The sequence below is a fragment of the Schistocerca americana genome, chromosome 2 (assembly GCF_021461395.2).
Source record: "Schistocerca americana isolate TAMUIC-IGC-003095 chromosome 2, iqSchAmer2.1, whole genome shotgun sequence".
NCBI lineage: Eukaryota > Metazoa > Arthropoda > Insecta > Orthoptera > Acrididae > Schistocerca > Schistocerca americana.
The window spans coordinates 503606180-503626974 of NC_060120.1; the positions used below are offsets into that span (position 1 = coordinate 503606180).

The 20795-nt window shown below is 44.1% G+C and overlaps 1 protein-coding gene and 1 pseudogene across 4 annotated transcripts in view; both read right to left on the reverse strand.

Moving 5' to 3' along the window:
* The window catches only part of LOC124596554 (pleckstrin homology-like domain family B member 1), a 1048367-nt gene extending 1027944 nt beyond the window's left edge, over positions 1 to 20423 (reverse strand). For all 4 annotated transcript variants that reach the window (XM_047135740.1, XM_047135739.1, XM_047135737.1 and 1 more), the window contains exon 1: positions 20220 to 20423. The gene's annotated coding sequence lies outside the window, so the exon portion shown is untranslated. The remainder of the gene's footprint in view (positions 1 to 20219) is intronic.
* LOC124597401 lies at positions 8786 to 8903 on the reverse strand (annotated as a pseudogene).
* Positions 20424 to 20795: the final 372 nt, after the last annotated feature.

Here is a 20795-nt window from a genome sequence, read left to right on the forward strand (position 1 = left end):
GGGTGGGACGGGGAGTTTCCCCTGTTAGGAATAAGGCCAACTTAAAGTACACCCTGTCTCAAGTGAAGACATGGGAGGAACTTGCAGAAGATGGTAAATGTTGCGTCAAACTGTTTCTACCATCGTTTCTGCGAGTGAAACAGAACGTCTTACACACAGACACCAAGCAATAAGCACAAAAGCTTCGCATCCACTTCAAACCACACAAGGAAAGAAAGGGAAGGGAATGGAAAGCATTTACCTTAAGCGATTTAGGAAAACCACGGAAAACCTTAATCTGGATGGCAGGACGGTGACCTGAACCATCGTCCTCCGAAATAGAAGACCACTGCATCAACCACCGCGCAACCTCGGTCGGTTATTGCAATCTAATGTGGCTCATACGGACGCAGTTTACATGCAAAATTTGGATGAAATATGAATTTGAAAGGTGTACTACACACAGCAAACATGAAGTTAAGCACATGCACTTTGTTTCTAACTTATATTTCACTAACATCTAAAACACTTTGCTTCGGTTCATTCAAGCGCTACATTCGTTTTGCAAAAATTTTAAAGCATTGAGGTCCCAGTACAACAGTTACGTAGCACGTGCTTCTTTAGAAAATGATAACATAGGTCATTGTATTGCAAGATTTCACTTTTTTAATTTAAATGTTTCTCTTATCAAATTAAAGCTTCTTTAACAGTTCATTTTCCACTTAGTAAGTAAAAATTTGTTTAACAGCATTTAAGGAGAAAGATTAACAATACCGTATTGCGAAACCAACATATTTGATTTTTACTTTCAGTTATCGAGATATTTCAAACTGATTTGTAGTTACTCGCAAGGTTACTACAATCTAGCAATAGTTAGTTAAAGTTTCCTCTATACGATAAAATAGAATCTTCTGATTTGGAATACGTCTATACTTCGTGGCAGTGTCGCATCCACGAAATTATATTCGCTGCTTACACTTTTAACTGCGTAGCAGCTACTCATGTTTTTAATGGCTTAGGAGACGTTATCAGAAACATTGCCCCATGAGACAGTCTTTTATTGAGTTAGTGGAACAGCTGCCCTGATGAGTCAGAACAGAAATCTATCACCAGTCCATTATCTACACGTTAAGAAATGAAAGCTTGTTACTTCTGCGAGCTGTGCCGCACCAGCAGTACGCCGAGTAAAATAGTATACAGACGAAACTACAGTACTTAGAAAACCTTCCTCCGCGGATTCTGGTTAGCATCTTTACTTTGTATTGCCGAAATCGTGAGAACGATGACTTAAGTACGAATGATCTGACACTATTGCGTATGAAAGTAAATCCCAAATTATTTAAAAAAATGTTTTTAAGACACGTCTTCAACAGAAGATGAGTGAGACGATTAGAGAGAAGCACTGAAAGTCGGATAAATAAAATAGGGAAAACTACAACTTTCGCATGAAAAGCTACCAGACACATTCGAAGGAGTGGATTTTCTCCAAAAATATGTTCTATATCACGAAAATCACGCAACATTGCCTCCAACACGTATTGTCTGTCTTCTCACATCTGTATCAGTAAGAGTCACAAGTAGTATCAAAGGCTTTTGCGGTTGTTATGGGGGACTTAGTAAATAAAGTTCTGACAAGGAACGTACCATCCGAATATAAAGTAAGTTTGAAGATAAAATCACTTTCCAATCTCCCGCTTCACGTTACGAATGACCAATGTTTCGAGCAGCACTCAGGTTCATTTCTACGTGGTGAACGACGTCCTCTTCGAAGTCGAGAGTGCGGCGCGTCCGTGGAGTGCCAGTAAACCCTCCCAGTTGCGAACTTTCTAGTTTATCGCAGCCACTGTGGTCGGAAGAAATTGGTACCTGGTTGCATAATTACAACAGCACCTGACGATGGCGCCGTCTTCTCAGTTTGTGAGCGTAAAGTGAAGCGAGAGATTTGAACGTGGTCCGACGTTCTTTCACATACGAACGGTGTTCATTATCGAAACAACATCCTCTCCATAAGTCCTAGAAGCCTGTAGTAGGGATTGAGCTCCCAATCCCAAAAAGTAGTGCTTAGTACATGGTAACTAAGCGAGCGAACAAAGCCTCCGTACGCCAGTTAATGTCTCTTATTCTCGCGGTCCCTATGCGGGCTATTTGATGGAAACACCAGAAAGCGGCACTGGCCACCACTATAATGACAACGGTCCTCAAAATTTAGCCAGGAGGGTCCCGCGAAAACAGCTCGCCTGTTTCTATCAACTTCCATTTAAATTCACTGGAACATATCCGCGACGCTTTTCTGTGCAATAATACCGATCTGTTACTATTCTAAAAGCGAATACGTATCATTTTGAGTCTGCATCTGGTACACGTCGGTTATTTAGAACTGAAAAAATCGAAACCCGCTTAACGTGGACTTAGAAACATTTAGGTAAATCAAATGTGCCATCTCGCATTATTTAGTTCATGAATTGAAGAAACCTGCAGATATCACAAGAAATTCCAACTCTGAAGCTTAACTTCCCCAGACGAAGATGTGAGTGCTGCAAACTTCTCCTGTAGGTCTGAGAGCAGATAAGGCAGACAACGGCTAGATGCCCGACGGGTGCGAAGCAACAGGAATCCCAACAGCAGAAAATGTCCAGCGTTCGACGCTAAGCTCCTGCGTTATACTTTCGCATACGGAGTTGAGTAGGCTTCTCTGTCCACCTTACACTATTAGAAATATCTGAATGAGACATTTGCAAATACTAACAGTTCGTTACACATGCGTAGACCAGCAGCATTTCTTGAGGTCGTGTTTACTTCCAGTGTAGGTAAACTTTAACAAATAATAACAAGTAAGAGGGCTAGTTTGGAAGCAGGCTTGAATAATTACTGTCATAGTAAAATACTGTGTAACCAACATACTGAAAAGAAAGTAATACTCATCAACAATGAATTCATACAAACTGTACGTGGAGTATTATATTTAAGGCAGTTTGAGAGAATTACTGGATGGGCAGGAAAGGAGATTAGCAAGAATGGAAATGCTCTCGGCAGTCTTAATATGATTCTGAAAACAAAGATTCTGATTTGTCTGGAAAGGAAAAATCTTGTTACCAATTTTGACCTAAGGCAGAAACAAATATTTAACTGCGATAACCATTCAAAAACTGGTGTCTCGCCGATGCATAATGGAGAAACATACTCTGTGAATTAGTAGCAAAAACATAAAAGCGATTTTATCGCGAAATATATTGGAATGTGATATGTAATTATGAGTGAAACTGAAATGGAGTTTTTCGGACGTAAATAAGATAAATGGGTTCTAGTTGGGCTAAGTTTCTTTTTTTTTTTTTTGCTGTATTTCAAAAGATAAGAGAGTCTAGGTGTAGAGTGATTAGCAATCAAAACGTCCTCGGTCGCCGGTTAGAACTCCGCCACTACTTAAATTTCAAATAAAAATCATTAGCAACGGCCTAGGACGTCACCCTCATACTGCCAATGGCCTATGTCAAAGAGGGCAGAGGAGCTGACAGAGGTTCAGAGCACACACTTGCCCTCTGTGTAATGAAAATTGCGCCCACTGAAATTTTCTCCCACAATTCATGAGTAAGTCCTGGATGTTGTACTTTTCTCCAGAGAGACTTTTTCATGTGGAAATAACGTACTTGCTCTTCCGTTGTCGGTAGTACAACTTTAATCCACGATCTTGCCTGCTGATTCGAATTCTACGGTCACGTTTGCAGGTTTTCATTTTGGGTATTTTCCACCAAATTTCGGAGAAGAGGGATGTATGTCTTTTTCTTTTGTTTGGCAATAATGCAAAGGCAACTGGATGGATATTTGTCTCTTTGTTTGTCCTCTAAGTCAGCGTGAACGGTGTAAATTTGCGGAAACTGTTAGATACGGCACTATAACTTACCACCCACAAAAAAAGTTATGTTTATTTCTTAGAGCCCCTCTCCCTGCTCTTCCGCTAAAAACTACTATCCTTTCTCCTAATACGTCGTCACTCAACTGAAAACAGCTGCCATCGTTCATTGCTAGTGACTCTGCTTTGAAGTGCGTCTCTGGTCTCTCATTGCCCTGTGGTTTTTGCCGCTGGTAGAATAAAGTTCTGTTCGTCGGTTGCTGCTCTGGCATTTTAGTGACAAAATCATACCCTCGATCATGTAGGCATCCCAGCTCTTCAGAAAATATTTTGGAAATCCCTTCCTCTCCTGCCCATTTCTTCGCCTGGTTAAACGTCTTCCATACTTCCAAACGAGCATCATCCGGAGCTCCACAATGATGCTCGAATGAAAAAAGAATTCTTGGGTTTAAGCATTTCTCGGCAGTGGTTTGTTTCCTGCCTTGAACAGCGCCACGTCACAGACCCGTCTTCTTTCGCTCTTTTCACCATGTAAGAATAACCTTCGTAGCGGCAACGTGGCTTACCGTGAATGGTCGTTGAAATTTCCATATCCGAACTATTGTTATAGAAATACATTAGTCGCACGATATCATCTCTACGACTGCTGGAGCGGTACTAAGGCTCTTTGTGCTGACAGTCGGCTACTATTGTAGATGTGTTCCATCGGGGTGCAGTTTGGCCGTGTGTAGGGAGTAGTTAGTTAGAAGAGTAATTACGACGGCCTGGGCGCAGATAAGCGGTGACACAAAGGGATCAAATATTGGGATTTCATAGATTCCTGGTTGGCCGCAAATTTCACTAGGCGCAGTTTTCATGAGTAAAGAGGCAGCAAAACGGTTATTCACGTTGGTGTGAATGTGTGGCGATATACCGTCAGGGCTCAGGAAAAACAACATCCACCCAATACCGAAGGTTGGAAGAGCTAAGTAGTACGGGAATTATCGCTCAATCAACTTTACAGCTCATTCATCCAAGACACTGACAAGAATAATACACAGAAAAATGAAGAACGAAATTCAGGATATTTTAGATAACGGAACAGTTTGGTTTTAGGGAAGGTAAAGGCACCAATGAGACACTTCTTACATTACAGATGACAATGGAAACAAGAGTGAAGAAAAATTAAGACACGCTCATAGGATTTGTCGACCTGAAAATACGTTCGGCAATGTAAAACAGTGCAAGATGTTCGAAACTCTGAGAAAAATAGGAGTAAGTTATAGGGAAACACGGGTAATATACAATATGCTCAAGAGCCGAGAGGGAACAGTAAGAGAGGAAGACCAAAAACGAAGTGCACGGATTAAAAAGAGTGTGTGACAGGAATGTTGTCTTTTGCCCCTACTGTTCAATCTATACATCGAAGAAGCAATGGCGGAAATGAGAGAAAAGTTCAAGATTGGAATCAAAATTCAGGGTAAAAGGATGTCAATGGTAAGATTTACTGATGACATTGCTATCCTGAATGAAAATAAAGAATTACAGGATCTGGTCACTAGAGTGGACAGTTTAATGAGTACAGGATACGAATTGAAAGTAAATCGGCGAAGGACGAAAGTAATGAGAAGTAGCAGAAATGAGAAAGCGAAAAACTTAACATCTAAACTCGTGATCCCGAAGAAGTTCAAGTTAAGGAATTCTGTTATCTAGGCGGCAAAATAACCCATGACGGACGGAGCAAGGAGGGATAAAAAGGACGCTAGGATTGGCAAAAATTGTGTTCCTGGTCGAGAGGTCTATTGGTATTAAACGAAGACCTTAATTTGAGGAGGAAATTTTTGAGAATGTACATTTAGAACACAGCATTGTATGGTAGTGGAACATGAACTGTGGAAAAACCAGAAAAGATTCTAAGCATTTTTATCAAAACTAGATATGATTGTCTTATTGGAATTTCAGCCTCTGATCGGTATTTTTTATTTTCAATAATCGGTTTCAGGCTAGCTGCCCATCTTCAGATCATATATTGCAGTTATAGAGTAACCTTTCAGTACAGAACTATTGGTTAGCTGTTATGACAGCGGTCAGAGACTGAAATGCCAATTTTTACTCGAAGCATTTGACATGCGGTTTTACGGAAGATGCGGTAAAGAATAAGGAGCTTCTCGGCAAAATCGGCTAGGAAACTAATAAATGGAAAACACTGGCAAGAAGGGAGAGACATCTGTTAAGCTATCAGCGAATAACTTCCGTGCCGACCGGAGTGGCCGAGCGGTTCTAGGCGCTACAGTCTGGAACCGCGCGACCGCTACGGTCGCAGGTTCGAATCCCGCCTCGGGCATGGATGTGTGTGATGTTCTTAGGTTAGTTAGGTTTAAGTAGTTCTGAGTTCTAAGGGGACTGATGACCTCAGATGTTAAGTCCCATAGTGCTCAGAGCCATTAACTTCCGTAGTAGTAGAGGGAGCTGTAGACGGTACAAACCGTAAAAGAAAAGATTGATTGGAATACACCCAGCAAATAACTGAGGACGTATGTTGCATGTGTTACTCTGAGATGAAGAAGTTGCACAGGAGAGGAATTCGTGGTCGGCCGCATCAAACCAGTCAGAAGACTGAAGACAAAAAGGAAAAAAAGACAGAAAAGAGGCCAGTGGAAGTCAAATGAGCAATGATGAATAGTTTCAGGGCTTCTTAATCCAGTCGCACGCAGTATATGAGGAAGTTTTATTATGTTTACAGAGTCATCGAATACAAACATGTCTCAATTTCCTCGCACGGTAAAGGAAGGGGCTACCAAAACACGGTTTTAGAAATATCTTACAGTTGCATTTCGGGATCTTCATTTTTAACAACAAACTAGACTGGAGTTAAGATCTACGTCTAGTGCATAAACCGGCCAGTTGGCGCGCTGAATCGTGGAAGACTGCATGTGTAGTTTGTTCTTTCGCAACTTAGTATAGACTTTAGAAGCAACAGTATCCATGAAATCAAGAGCTTCTGCATGGCGTGAAAAAAGTGCGTGAGGTGTGCAAGAAGTATAACAGGAATAACTGGACTCATCTTTTCCGACCAAAGTCTAACTTCTCAATGGTATGTAGACAATATACTGCAAACATTTAGTAAATAACTAACAAGTAACAAAGGGGCCTATAGCTATTTCATGCAGACCAATGTAAGAGCTCACTTTTCCAATGCTTCTATGACAGTTTTTTTTTTTCCCGACAGGTCAGTTACAGTACTGATGTCGAGCAACAGAATGTGGATTGGTCAGTCGACGCACTACCATTTTACATTAAAGTCACAGTTTTGATCTGTGTACAGCTCTGATCTGTGTACAGCTCACTCCTAACTCATCTAACTTATCTTCGGCTTATCTCCCCATAGCAGCTTGAGCAGTTGGCTTCGCCAAATGCGGAGACATTAGCGCCCGCGTGAGATCAATAACAAAAAAAGACGTCCCACTTAAATTCAGAGTCACAATCCGCTGAAATTTTGATCCGCGCCTTGATAGACAAAACTCCCTCCTTCGCGTTATGGGATACCTCTGAGGAGCGAAGGCATTATCTGTTCTCTGTGTCCCAGCGAGCAGAGCTTTGCTCCTTTCTGAGCAGTTGGCAGGGGACCTATTTTTTTTTTTTTTGAGGTGGGAAGCGTGCGAATACCAGTCACTCGAGGTCATAAAACTCGGAGACGCAGCCGTCTCAAGACCATTCTTAGGACATCAGCGGCTGTAGCTACAGCGGTTATCGCGTTCGGCTCCAGACACTTGGCGCCTGTAGCCTCGTTACGGTTTTGCTGATCGCGCCTTGGGACAGAGGGGCGTAATGACGTGGCGCGAGCAACTGTTTCCAGCTGGAGCTATGTAGCAGCCAGCTAGACGCCCTTGACAGTGTCTGCAAAATGCAGAGCTTGGACTTGGCTTTTACATTAACAGCATTCCGTAGCCCCTATTTGTTTACTAATGTCTGTTCGCTTTTAAGTGTAATGTTTCGGCCTGCAGTATATTCTTGGCTGCGAACGTATCTTTTTGAAGACTGTTCTCGGCGTATGAGTGCTTTGTCGTTATACACGAATATTTTAATGATAGCGGTTCTTCATTCTGAGTTTTAACACCTGCCCAACACCTCAGCTTTTAGTAAATTTCGAACACGCTGCAAGTAGGGACGAATTCGATTGCTTTACGCAGTCGAGAGACCAGAAACCATAATTTTCACACGAAACCAACACATGGTGGGGGCACTTTCCTCCTCTCACTTCCACGTAGTGACTATCAGGCTCTGAGTACTAGCAAGCCTACTTTGAAGAATTGCTTGCACGATTTGCTGATACGCTGCCAGTCAAATATTCTGTGATATAATTTGTCGACCATTTTTTCGTCACTTGATATTTTCTACTGACGCCTAAACACCCCGGTTATAAGATCCAGGCCCCTTTTGATTCTATATCATGACGTTCGGAGGCTTTTATTGCAACATATTTGTTCTTCATAAAACACTCAATTTTACAGCTCATGAACATTTACTGTAATCCTACTGAAATATTCGTAATCTAAACAATAATATTCGTTTCAGTTAAACGTATCCGTATTTGTGTCACAGTTTTGACGAATGTGTGTGTAAAATTCGTGCCTGATTTCAGGAAGATCCCGAGTTCAAAGCGGAACATTTAACTACATATGTAAATGGTGCAGCGTAATATTCGCTCAGTGGCAAGACATACTGTTACGGTGCAGACATTGCGATTTTCGAGTGGTGTTCAGCAAGTAAACTCCTCCAGCACAGACCACGAAGGCCCAAAGGTGCCGACCGGCCGTCGTGTCATCCTCAGCCCACAGGCGTTACTGGATGCGGATATGGAGGGGCATGTGGTCAGCACACCGCTGTCCCGGCAGTATGTCAGTTTCCGAGACCGGAGCCGCTACTTCTCCATCAAGTAGCTTCTCAGTTTGCCTCACAAAGGGCTGAGTGCACCCCGCTTGCCAACAGCGCTCGGCAGACCGGATGGTCACCCATCCAAGTGCTAGCCGAGCCCGACAGCGCTTAACTTCGGTGATCTGACGGGAACCGGTGTTACCACTGCGGCAAGGCTGTTGGCCAAAATACTCAACAAGTAAGGCAACATTCTTTTCTGAAAATAGGTTGGTTTCATTCAGAGTTCCAGTACACCATAATACTCCCCGCTCTATTGGCTACGAAACCCTATTTGCAACATAATTTCTGTTCAATGAGACCAGCCTTACACCATCATCCACGTACTGCTTCCAGCGGAGTGCACCCTTCATTGGGCCAAACAGGTGGCAGTCGGACACAGAGGTCTGTGCTGTAGAGGATTGTGAGCGCCTATCGGGTGTGCAGACTTGTCAGACCTTGCGTTGTTATGGAGACGAGCAGTCCACCTGCATTTTTGTGGCGACGAACACAAGAAGTCGTTTCTTCAATTTCCTGAGGGTAGCACAATACACTTCAGTTTTTTAATTGCAGTGTCCCAGAAGGCCGTCGCTATAACTTTAGCGACTGAGGCTGCAGCTTTGAAGTTTTTCTTCGGAGAGGTACCATGGCGCCACTCCATGGATTGCTGTTTTGTTTCCGTTTCGAAGTGATGAACCCCGTTTTATTACTTGTGACAATGTTCGACAAAAATTTGTCATGATCAGCCTTATAGCGCGCAAGCTATTTTGCACGGATGGCCTGACGTTGCTCTTTATGGTCTTCTGTTGGGCGGCGATGAAACCAGCGGGCTCACACTTTCGAGTACCCCAACTAGTGGAGGAGTGTGTCAGCGCTACCAACAGATACTGCCATTTGTGCAACGAGCTGTTTGTGATCCGTCGATCACATCGAATGAAGGTGTCCGCATGTTCCACACTTCAGGAGTGATAACTGTATGCGGCCTGCCGGCACCCGGGAGATCGGACAGGTTTGCTCGACCTTGTCGCGATAACAGGCCTCGCCCAACGACTGACCGTGCTTTTGTTCACTGCCAGGTCTCCGTAGGCATTCTGTAGGCGCCTAAAAATATCTGCGATGCTCTGGTTTTCCGCCAAAAATAAACTAAATGAACGCTACATATAGTGGCGCCACCTATCAGAACTTAATGAAAGAATAGCGGCTGAAGCGAGAATATTCAACTACGTCCCACAACAAATTCCGCATTTTTTCCAACCGAAATCAGCCGAGAAAGAAACTTTATCGCATAACCTACTGAACGTCTCTCGTATCTGCTCAGTTTCATGTATTGTACAATCTGTATGATCGCCTCTTGTGCGTGCATATCGCAGCGAAATGCGGAAGATCTGCAGAGGGTCGAGGCTTGGTGCAGGAATTGACAGTTGAGCCTCAACAGAACTGTGACGAATTAAGCATAAATACTCTTCTACTGTATGACTACACGATTGGCGAACCATCGCTGGAAGCAGTCATGCCCAGAAAATGTCAGAGTATGCGCACGGAATCGTTTATACTGGAGCGAGCAGGCAAAGCTAATTGTTGGGAAGGTAGATACCGCAAAAACAGCAATCCAACTATGGAGATTTCTTGGAAAAACCTCATTCGAGGGATACGAAAGTATCTTGAGTCTCTGACCGTCATTACAAAGGTTTTATGGACGAGGTAAGGAGCCAAAGAATAGCCGCGCTTTTCATCACAGGTTCGTTTAGCGAGTGCCAAAGCTTCACGAAGATGTTCATATAACTCCAGCGGCAGACGTTGCAAAACAAGCGTTTTGCGTCATGGCGTAGTTTCCAGTTAAAATTCAGAGAGCATACGTACCTAGACAGTCACCGACTACAAAAATATTTGTTAGAAATTATGTCAGTTACAGCCATGCAGTTTGTTGCAAATGGTAGCTTCATCATGAAGATTTTTACAGATATCTAATGCAACTGCTCTGACAGCATCTCGTTTCTTTTCTGTCTTGTTATCATGGGTAATGTTTCAACAAAATGGTGTAACGCCACACTCGGGATTTTTTGTTCACCAGTTCTTGGATGAAAACATTCTGGACAGATGGATCGGTAAAGACAGTCCAGAATCAAGGCTACCATGATCACTAGACAAACTCTTCTTGAGTTTTTTGCTGTGTTACGTTAAGGATGAAGCGTTCAGTCCACCAGACCCTGAAGCGTGAACTAATAAGAGGTGTAGTGGAGACGGTGACTGAAGAGGTGCTGGAAGAGACTTGGAGAGGAATTGAGTATCGGCTAGGCGTTCTACGACCAACAAACGCAGCACATGTGAAAGGGCACCCATAAAAAACGGCGTTACTTAAGATACACCGTTTGCAAGAAACGGCATAGCTTTATGTAGCCCAAAAATGCTCACCAAGTACTGCTTGCTCCTAACAATGTCTCGCAAAAAAAGCAATGCTGATATAATTAAAGAAGTTTTATCGCTCACTCAGAATTACAAATAATCTTTCTTCTCGCTCAGCAATCTCTACTGGAACAGTATAGGGCGTAGAGTGACAGTGGTACGCTTAAGTGCCCTCTTCCACATAGCATAATGTGTCTTGCCGGAATATACACTCCTGGAAATGGAAAAAAGAACACATTGACACCGGTGTGTCAGACCCACCATACTTGCTCCGGACACTGCGAGAGGGCTGTACAAGCAATGATCACACGCACGGCACAGCGGACACACCAGGAACCGCAGTGTTGGCCGTCGAATGGCGCTAGCTGCGCAGCATTTGTGCACCGCCGCCGTCAGTGTCAGCCAGTTTGCCGTGGCATACGGAGCTCCATCGCAGTCTTTAACATTGGTAGCATGCCGCGACAGCGTGGACGTGAACCGTATGTGCAGTTGACGGACTTTGAGCGAGGGCGTATAGCGGGCATGCGGGAGGGCGGGTGGACGTACCGCCGAATTGCTCAACACGTGGGGCGTGAGGTCTCCACAGTACATCGATGTTGTCGCCAGTGGTCGGCGGAAGGTGCACGTGCCCGTCGACCTGGGACCGGACCGCAGCGACGCACGGATGCACGCCAAGACCGTAGGATCCTACGCAGTGCCGTAGGGGACCGCACCGCCACTTCCCAGCAAATTAGGGACACTGTTGCTCCTGGGGTATCGGCGAGGACCATTCGCAACCGTCTCCATGAAGCCGGGCTACGGTCCCGCACACCGTTACGCCGTCTCCCGCTCACGCCCCAACATCGTGCAGCCCGCCTCCAGTGGTGTCGCGACAGGCGTGAATGGAGGGACGAATGGAGACGTGTCGTCTTCAGCGATGAGAGTCGCTTCTGCCTTGGTGCCAATGATGGTCGGATGCGTGTTTGGCGCCGTGCAGGTGAGCGCCACAATCAGGACTGCATACGACCGAGGCACACAGGGCCAACACCCGGCATCATGGTGTGGGGAGCGATCTCCTACACTGGCCGTACACCACTGGTGATCGTCGAGGGGGCACTGAATAGTGCACGGTACATCCAAACCGTCATCGAACCCATCGTTCTACCATTCCTAGACCGGCAAGGGAACTTGCTGTTCCAACAGGACAATGCACGTCCGCATGTATCCCGTGCCACCCAACGTGCTCTAGAAGGTGTAAGTCAACTACCCTGGCCAGCAAGATCTCCGGATCTGTCCCCCATTGAGCATGTTTGGGACTGGATGAAGCGTCGTCTCACGCGGTCTGCACGTCCAGCACGAACGCTGGTCCAACTGAGGCGCCAGGTGGAAATGGCATGGCAAGCCGTTCCACAGGACTACATCCAGCATCTCTACGATCGTCTCCATGGGAGAATAGCAGCCTGCATTGCTGCGAAAGGTGGATATACACTGTACTAGTGCCGACATTGTGCATGCTCTGTTGCCTGTGTCTATGTGCCTGTGGTTCTGTCAGTGTGATCATGTGATGTATCTGACCCCAGGAATGTGTCAATAAAGTTTCCCCTTCCTGGGACAATGAATTCACGGTGTTCTTATTTCAATTTCCAGGAGTGTAGATGTTAAAGTCTCACGGAAGTGGAGCAGAGTTTCCGCTAGTCAATGACAGCGGCTGTGGAGCCGGTTTGCTACCCACAAGTCAGGGCTAAGCAGTGCAGCTACGGCGTGGCCAGCGCACTCTACAATGGCCGCTGCAGCTGGGATGTCGGTAAGCCGGAGTGCGCTCCGCCTCCAAGGACGAACCACGCGGATAACGCTCAACTGACGACTTCTGGCCGGCGGCCAACGCTGTCAACGGCCCGTAACGCACCGTACCACCGCATCCCTCGCAGCGCATCTATCAATAGGCTGCCTTGCTTAGATCTACTACTACTACTACTACTACTACTGTTGCTGTTTTCTTCTTGCACAGCCTGACTGCTCCACTCTCGGTGAACGACCGCTTTCTCGGCTCTCCTCACCGTCGTTAATGACCTAGACGTCGACGAGACGTGATATTACAAACTCACTCACTCACTCCCTCCCTCCTTCCCTACTGAGGTCAATACGTCATGTTGAATCATATATACCGCAACACATTTCAAACGGGGACACTTACACTAAATTGTTGACGGAATGGAAAAGTTGTCGGTGCACTGGCATCCCGACTGTAAGCCCGTCTTAAATCGTCCTCTCACAAGACGAGACAACTAACGTTGACGTGTACGATTGTGGGACATCCGACCTCACACAGGAGGGGGGAGGGGGGGGGGCGACGGAGGGGGACACCATTATGTTCCTTACGACAAATCACGAACGTAAAATAGCTGCGTTCACCCTGTTAGCGACTGTCGATGAAGATCGGAGAAAACGGCGAAGATTATGGACTCGGCGATGGCTTGAGCATTGAATTGCTGATACTCGTGGTGGGCACACGTCATGAACCAACGTGTAAAATCAACTTGCTGTCATATCGCGAGTGGGTCAATGACTTAAGTGGTCAGTTGACTGAACCACGTGTATTGCTCTAAAATGACGAGTGTGCTGAAGACTACGCATAAACAGGGGACAGTCTTATCTAACAATATAAGACTTCCAATCCTCGCCGCGGTCACTCTTGTTTCAGCGATGGCTTTTGTTTCTTAATATTATTATTATTATTATTATTATTATTATTATAGTGAGTGTAAATGTAACACTATAAATAAACAACAGTCTAATGGCGGTACTGACTAAACAAATATGACTGTCTCAGCATTATGAAAAAATTATTATTATTATTATTATTATTATTATTATTATTATTATTATTACACATTTTTGCCTCCAGGACAGTGATTAACTTGAATGTTAAATGTTTATTCATTTTTTTCTTGTTTCCTTCTTTCTCTCTTCCCAAACCTCTTCATTCTTTGGCTGTGTTCCTGTTTCCTTCGCTCTGTCTATATTTTGCAAGCTTTCTTCCTTTCTTTTACTTCAGATTACGTGTTCATAATTTTGTTTCTGAATTTGCATCATTTATCATTTCAGTACTGACCCCTGATTGTTTTACTTCTTCTATTTCTTGAAACCAAATGTTTTTTGATTGAAATACTTAAAAAAAAAAAAATATCAGTCTTCTGAATGGTTTGATGCGGCCCGCCACGAATTCCTCTCCCGTACGTCTCTTCATTTCAGAGTGGCACCTGCAACCTACGTCCTCAAATTATTTGCTGGATGTATTCCAATCTCTGTTTCCCTACAGTTTTTGCCCTCTACGGCTCCCTCTAGTACCATAAAAGTCATTCTCTGATGTAACAGATGTCCTATCATCCTGTCCCTTCTCCTTGTCAGTGTTTTCCACATATTCCTTTCCCCTTCGATTCTGCGCAGAACCCTTATCATTCCACCTAATTTTCAATATTCGTCAATAGCACTATATTTCAAATGCTTCGATTCTCTTCTGTTCCGGTCTCCCCACAGTCTATGTTCCACTACCATACAATGCTGTGCTCCAAACGTACAATCCCAGAAATTTCTTTCTCAAATTAAGGTCAACGCTATTTACTAGTAGACTTCTCTTGGCCAGGGATGCCCCTTTTTCCACTGATAGTCTGCTTCTGATGCCCTCTTTGCTCGTTCCGTCATTGGTTATTCTGCTGCCTACGTAGCAGAATTCCTTAACTTCATCTATTTCATGGCCACCAATCTTGATGTTAGAATTCTCGCTGTTCTCGTATCTGCTACTTCTCGTTTCTTTCGTCTTTCTTCGATTTACTCTCAATCCGTGTTCTATCCTTATTAGACTGTTCATTCCATTCAGCAGATCATGTAATTCTTCTTCACTCTCACTCAATCTGGCACTGTCATCAGTGAATCTTATCATTGATATCCTTTCATCCTGAATTTTAAAAACTTTCTTCCCGAATCTTTTACCAATGGAGAGATCATCACGACAATTTTTCAACCACAGGCCACATGTCCTGTAGATACACAGTATGTGTCTTTAAGGCAGTGGTTTCCATCCTTTAGGGGCAGATTCCCACCCCAAGGACAAGAATGCCCTGGATCTCTGTCGGCTCCTCCGCCGTCTTTGACAAGGCCGTTGACAGAATTAGGGTGCTTCTTATGCCGGAAGTCTTCAGCCGCCAATGCTGATTATTAATCAAAATTTAAGTGGTGGTGGGTTTCGAATCCGGGACCGAGGACATTTTGATTACTAATCAAGACGGTACTCCTGGACCAATGGTACAAACTATAACCGCTGCAGCGATAATTTTGTGTGCCATAGATTACATCATAAATCCTCTTTGTGAGTCTGATGTTGTTCATTCTATGTATGTGTCCACAGAATGTTAATCGGCTTTTTCTGAGCAAGCTTATGAACCTGTGTGTGTGTTCTTATAATTGTTTGATCGATCTTTTTATCCATATACCATCTCTGTGTATTCCTCCAAAAACTTTTCTGAGAGTGTTACGTTCTATTTTTTCTGTCCTGGGATGCCTGATGCTCCGATTGTGGTCGTTTCTAATGCGTGGAGTGCTTCTGGTAGTACAACACTACCGTAGTGCCTGAGTTTAGCCTGTTTTGCAATATTGCCAGTTTGAATGCTTTTTTTTTCGTTACTCACTGCAAAGTTTGTATGTGAATTTCATAGTATTATTCCTACTACCAGTATGAGAGATCAAATGACAAAGCTTCAAGGTACTTAGGTTTTACAATACCTAGTCACAGAAAAAATCGATAATTATGCATAAATAAGAATGTAAAATATGTGAAAAATATTTTTAATAGTCTCAACAGTGCAAAATTCAAGTCTATTGAACAAGAAAAAGTCTTCCATGTTATTTGACACCTCGAATATAAAAAGTAGGAAATAAAAAAAATATTATTAAACTCTAGCCTACTAATTATTAATTGATATGTTTGTGTTTGTACTCGATTTGCACGAGTAATGTTTTGAAACATTGAGACGATACTTCTCCTATTCTCTTAAGCTCTCCACAGTGTGGAGAATTACCATATAAGTTTAGTGAAAAATATTCATCATGAATTTTGGTCCGCTCATTACTTAACACTATTATCATTGCCGGTTCCTGAATTGCTTTAGTATATTTATACTTTTTATAAGAAGGGTAAAATGTATATACAGTTCAGATTTCCAACTGTACAGTACACAACTGCCACACTACTTGCAATTTTGGTGCTGTCGTGTAAACAAAAAAGACTTCCCGAGATAGTACACGAATATTTTGCCAGGAATACTGTAGTGGAAATTGCCGGTTGGAAAGGAAGTCGCTCGTGTAACAGGGGTTTAAGTGAACGTCTTTTCGTCGCCCCGCCAGTAACATTTCTTGATTTCGTGCTTTTGTTGATTATTGATCTGTTTTTTTTTTATAACTTGCTTTTGCATGTTTGCATGAGATATTTACTTAAACTTTAAAATATATGGCCTCTGAAGACCGTCTACACTCCCCTTAAAAAATAATGTATTTCTTGAAAAATTATTTCATGAATTTACCTTAATGTGACAGTTGCCATCAACGGCGGACAACAAATGTTTTCACAGTATTTCTAAATTACAAGGAAGACGAGGGACAAGGAAAAAGGATGGTATTCTGCGACGCGAAGTTTTATTCACGTCTGGTGCGAATCTACCTGTACCAGATATTTTTAGGCATTTTGTGACGTACTTTACAAAAGTTTTTGCAGTAAGCACTAAGGGAAAGAAACTCGGCAGCGTAGCTTGTGAGACTACGAAACAAAGCGTGGTCAAAATCTGCGACTAGCACTCCTGTTAAGGTGGATGGAGTTTTAGTCCGATTTGCACGACCGTTTGGACGAATATGTACACCGTCCCCCCCCCCCCCCCCCAAAAAAAAATGGCTCTGAGCACCATGGGACTCAACTGCTGAGGTCATTAGTCCCCTAGAGCTTAGAACTAGTTAAACCTAACTAACCTAAGGACATCACAAACATCCATGCCCGAGGCAGGATTCGAACCTGCGACCGTAGCGGTCTTGCGGTTCCAGACTGCAGCGCCTTTAACCGCACGGCCACTTCGGCCGGCGTCCCCCCCCCCCCCCCCCCCGCCCTTAGTTTAAATAGCAGTCAAATAATATGCGCGTAACCAATTTCGGCACGTTATTACCACAGACAGAGTTGGAACAGCCATAAAAATGTTTTCGTCCAAAGCTACAGAAGACACTTCCTTACACACGAATCTCGACAACAACAGACAACTTCACAAAAATGTAAGTACATTTCGTATGAATTTATTGGTCAGTGCAACCTGAGAAATTTTAGCTCATACGTAACCTTAATGACGGTCTTATTTCCTAAGCATCATTCTCAAGCGAAACAGAACAGAGGGGGGAGGGGCGGGGTGGAGGGGCGCAATGTAGTGGAAGTACGCTCCGCCACATAACGTAAAGTAACGTTCTACATACAGATATACAGAGTATCTCAAACCTTTTGGATCAAATTGAAACAGGTGATAGAGGGTCCACAACCGATTATATCGAGAGAGGGAACCACTTGTCTGAAAGCATAGCCGGCCGCTGTGTCCGAGCGGTTCTAGGCGCTTCAGTCCGGAACCGCGCGACCGCTACGGTCGCAGGTTCGAATCCTGCCTCGGGCAAGGATGAGTGTGATGTCCTTAGGTTAGTTAGGTTTAAGTAGTTCTAAGTCTAGGGGACTGATCACCTCAGATGTTAAGTCCCATAGTGCTCAGAGCGATTTTTAATGCATATTTATTTTGTTATGGACGTATTGAGGTTTGAAGCACCCTGCACAACAGCAACGTAGCTCATTGTAATTGTTCAAAGTGACGACCGCCAGTCTCAGCGCATGCATGAGAACTGTGCATGAAATTCTGCTGCACTCTCTCTCATAGATCCCTGATCTCTGTGTATCACAAAGTAGGCAGCTTGAACCCTAGCAAAAAGGTATTAATTTGACATAACCCCAGAGATGCGAGATCCGGTGAATGTGCTGGCAATGGGACAGGACCTCCACTCCACTGTACGTGTTGTTCTGGTGCTCGCTGACAGTAACATGGAAGTTGGCTGGTGCACGGTGGTGTTGAAACCATACACATTCATGGACAACAAAGGGTACAGTAACCAAGAAGCGTGGCAGCGTATCTCGCATGAACATTGAGACTAGCTGTCTTCGCTTTGAACGAGTTTTGTTGTTATGCGGTGTACGCTGTGTATGTCCATACTACAGTTTCCGACCATTGGTTCCCTGTCTCAACATAATCACCTGTGGACGCACAATCACCTGTTTGAGTTAGGCCCAAAAGGTTTGAGGCATCCTGTACAATAGACCTGATACCGGCAAAAGTTTAGCGTTTCGGCTGAGCATGGATAGACCAACAGGCTGTGAGTGACGGAAGAATCAATGAATGGACGTATTTTGAATCTATAATCAGAGGATGCTATGGACAGTCATAAGTCACAAATTAACCATCGCCAGTTAGGAGTGGGAAAAAAAGATGACTGCGGTTATCGTGTAACTCAACTTGACCAATGCGTGTGTCAGTACAAATGCGAAGTGACAGAGCAGCTAAGGACACTTCTATTTTTATGAGAGTTCTGGAAGTATAGAAGTGATCATGGATTTGGCTTCAAGATCTGATGATGATTACGGTAATATTGTTCGATAAAGTTAAGAGAATATTTCATGTTTTCCGTGCTTCTCATCCCATATCTTGTCGAGATTCATTTGACCAGAGAAAGTACCAACAGCGAAATGAACAAATCCAGCGACTGCAATCTGAACTGTATCGGCGTGACAGTCTCTTACTTAATGCAGATGTCTGTCTTAAGTTGGTTTCTGAGGAATAACAATTCTTGCAGCTGTTGCATACAAACGCTTGCTCTTTTACTGTATATTCTTCTAGTACTGTTCTGCTATGAAACTAATCTGTTTTCTCCAAGTAGACGGCATGCCATTTGCGATAGCCACGATATGCAACCAAGGAGCAGTGCCAAGATGCAATGGCGTCACGCCCACTTGTTGCAGTGACGTCACTGTTTACTGTATTCCCCAGCTCAAGGCGGCGAATCTTAAGCAACTATCGCTCTTACTACGGTTTTTACCAGTTCAGCGCCCAGTGAATTCTCCCGTTAGACCTAAGGCCCACAATACATTGTCAAATACCATTGGCTAATCTTTTATACCAGCTATGACCATGCTCCAGCTTTTATAAAATATGTAAGGACCACAGTATACCGTAAAATATTTTATAAGAAACGTTTTATTAAAGATCTCCGACAAAGTTATTTCACAGCGTAATATGGGTCAGAATACCCTCCTCACAGGCTCGATGTTGATAATAGTGTAAACATTGAGGAAGTTGAACGGAAGTATCTTCGAAGTCTTAGGCCCCCCTCCCCCAAGAGATTTCATAACTGTTATCTACTACACAATTCGGTATAGTTTCTACTTGAAGAAATACTGTTTCCAAATATTTCATTACAGCAAAGCACGAATTGTTCGCTCGAGTCATTATAGAACACTGGCTACCGTTATAATCAAAAACGACTTGCGACTTTGCAAACTAGAGCTGGAAAGAGGGAAAGAAACAGATCTTGCACATTCGATTCTCTCTTTGCAGATTATGGCCTAGTACCGTTTTACGTGTACGTGCCAGTGTTCGAGCAATTTTAGGACTGTTGTTTCACCCTGTGACGTTACATCTGTAGATTTAGCTAAAACGTGTGCGTTTAATTTAGAAACGTCTGAGTCCCGAAATCTTTCCGAAATTATAGTTCTCGAAAAAGACCTAGTAAGGCAGTAAGTAGCCTCTGGTCCTCCTCGGGCGTAACACTGTGTCCTTCATCACTGCTGACGATGACACGTTTGCAGTGAATGCACTGTCCGCGAGGCAAAGATTGAAAATGCGCAGTGTTTCTCCTCAGCTGCTTAGACGTACTTCAAGGAAGCTAGCGGCACAAAATGAATATCCAAAACCACGCACATTACGGATTCGAAATTTCAAATAGGACATCACCGGTACTGGCGTCAAGTACTTTATTCAGATTGCAGCCAGTCACTTACCGTTGTCAGAGCTGCCTGGGTTTGCCGTGACGGCTCGTCGTCCTCACTTATCACTAATCAACACACACACGCGTCGGCGTCCTAGAAAAGCGAATAACTGCTGGCGTCCTTACACGTAAACATTGACACGCGACGCTCGTTGCGCGTCCGCTGCCCGAGCAGCAGCCTAGGAGGCAGCGGCGGTTTTCGTTCGACTACAGTGGCTCTCCCTCGGCACAGGACACGAGGCCGTTGTCTCCCCCACTATCAGCCACTCCGTCGCACCGCGCATGCGCAGTTGCTCCGGCGTCCCCGGCGCGGATGTCCGTCAGTGTACAAACAGCACTGAGATAGCTGTATGCGTTGTTTTCACACTTCAGAGTGCAGGGAACAGGTGAAAGCGTCATGTTAGTTAGATGGGCAGGTTAAGTCCTGTCTTTCCAGATTCAATGACGTCTCCACAGCAACTGCTGTAGTATTTAAACCAGCGGAAAAATGCTACTATCGGAGCATATAAATGCGAATACGTTCCTGTTTAAAAGATTCCGATTGAAAAGTGGGATACCCGCTGCCGCATTCTACCCTCCTCAAAAGCTT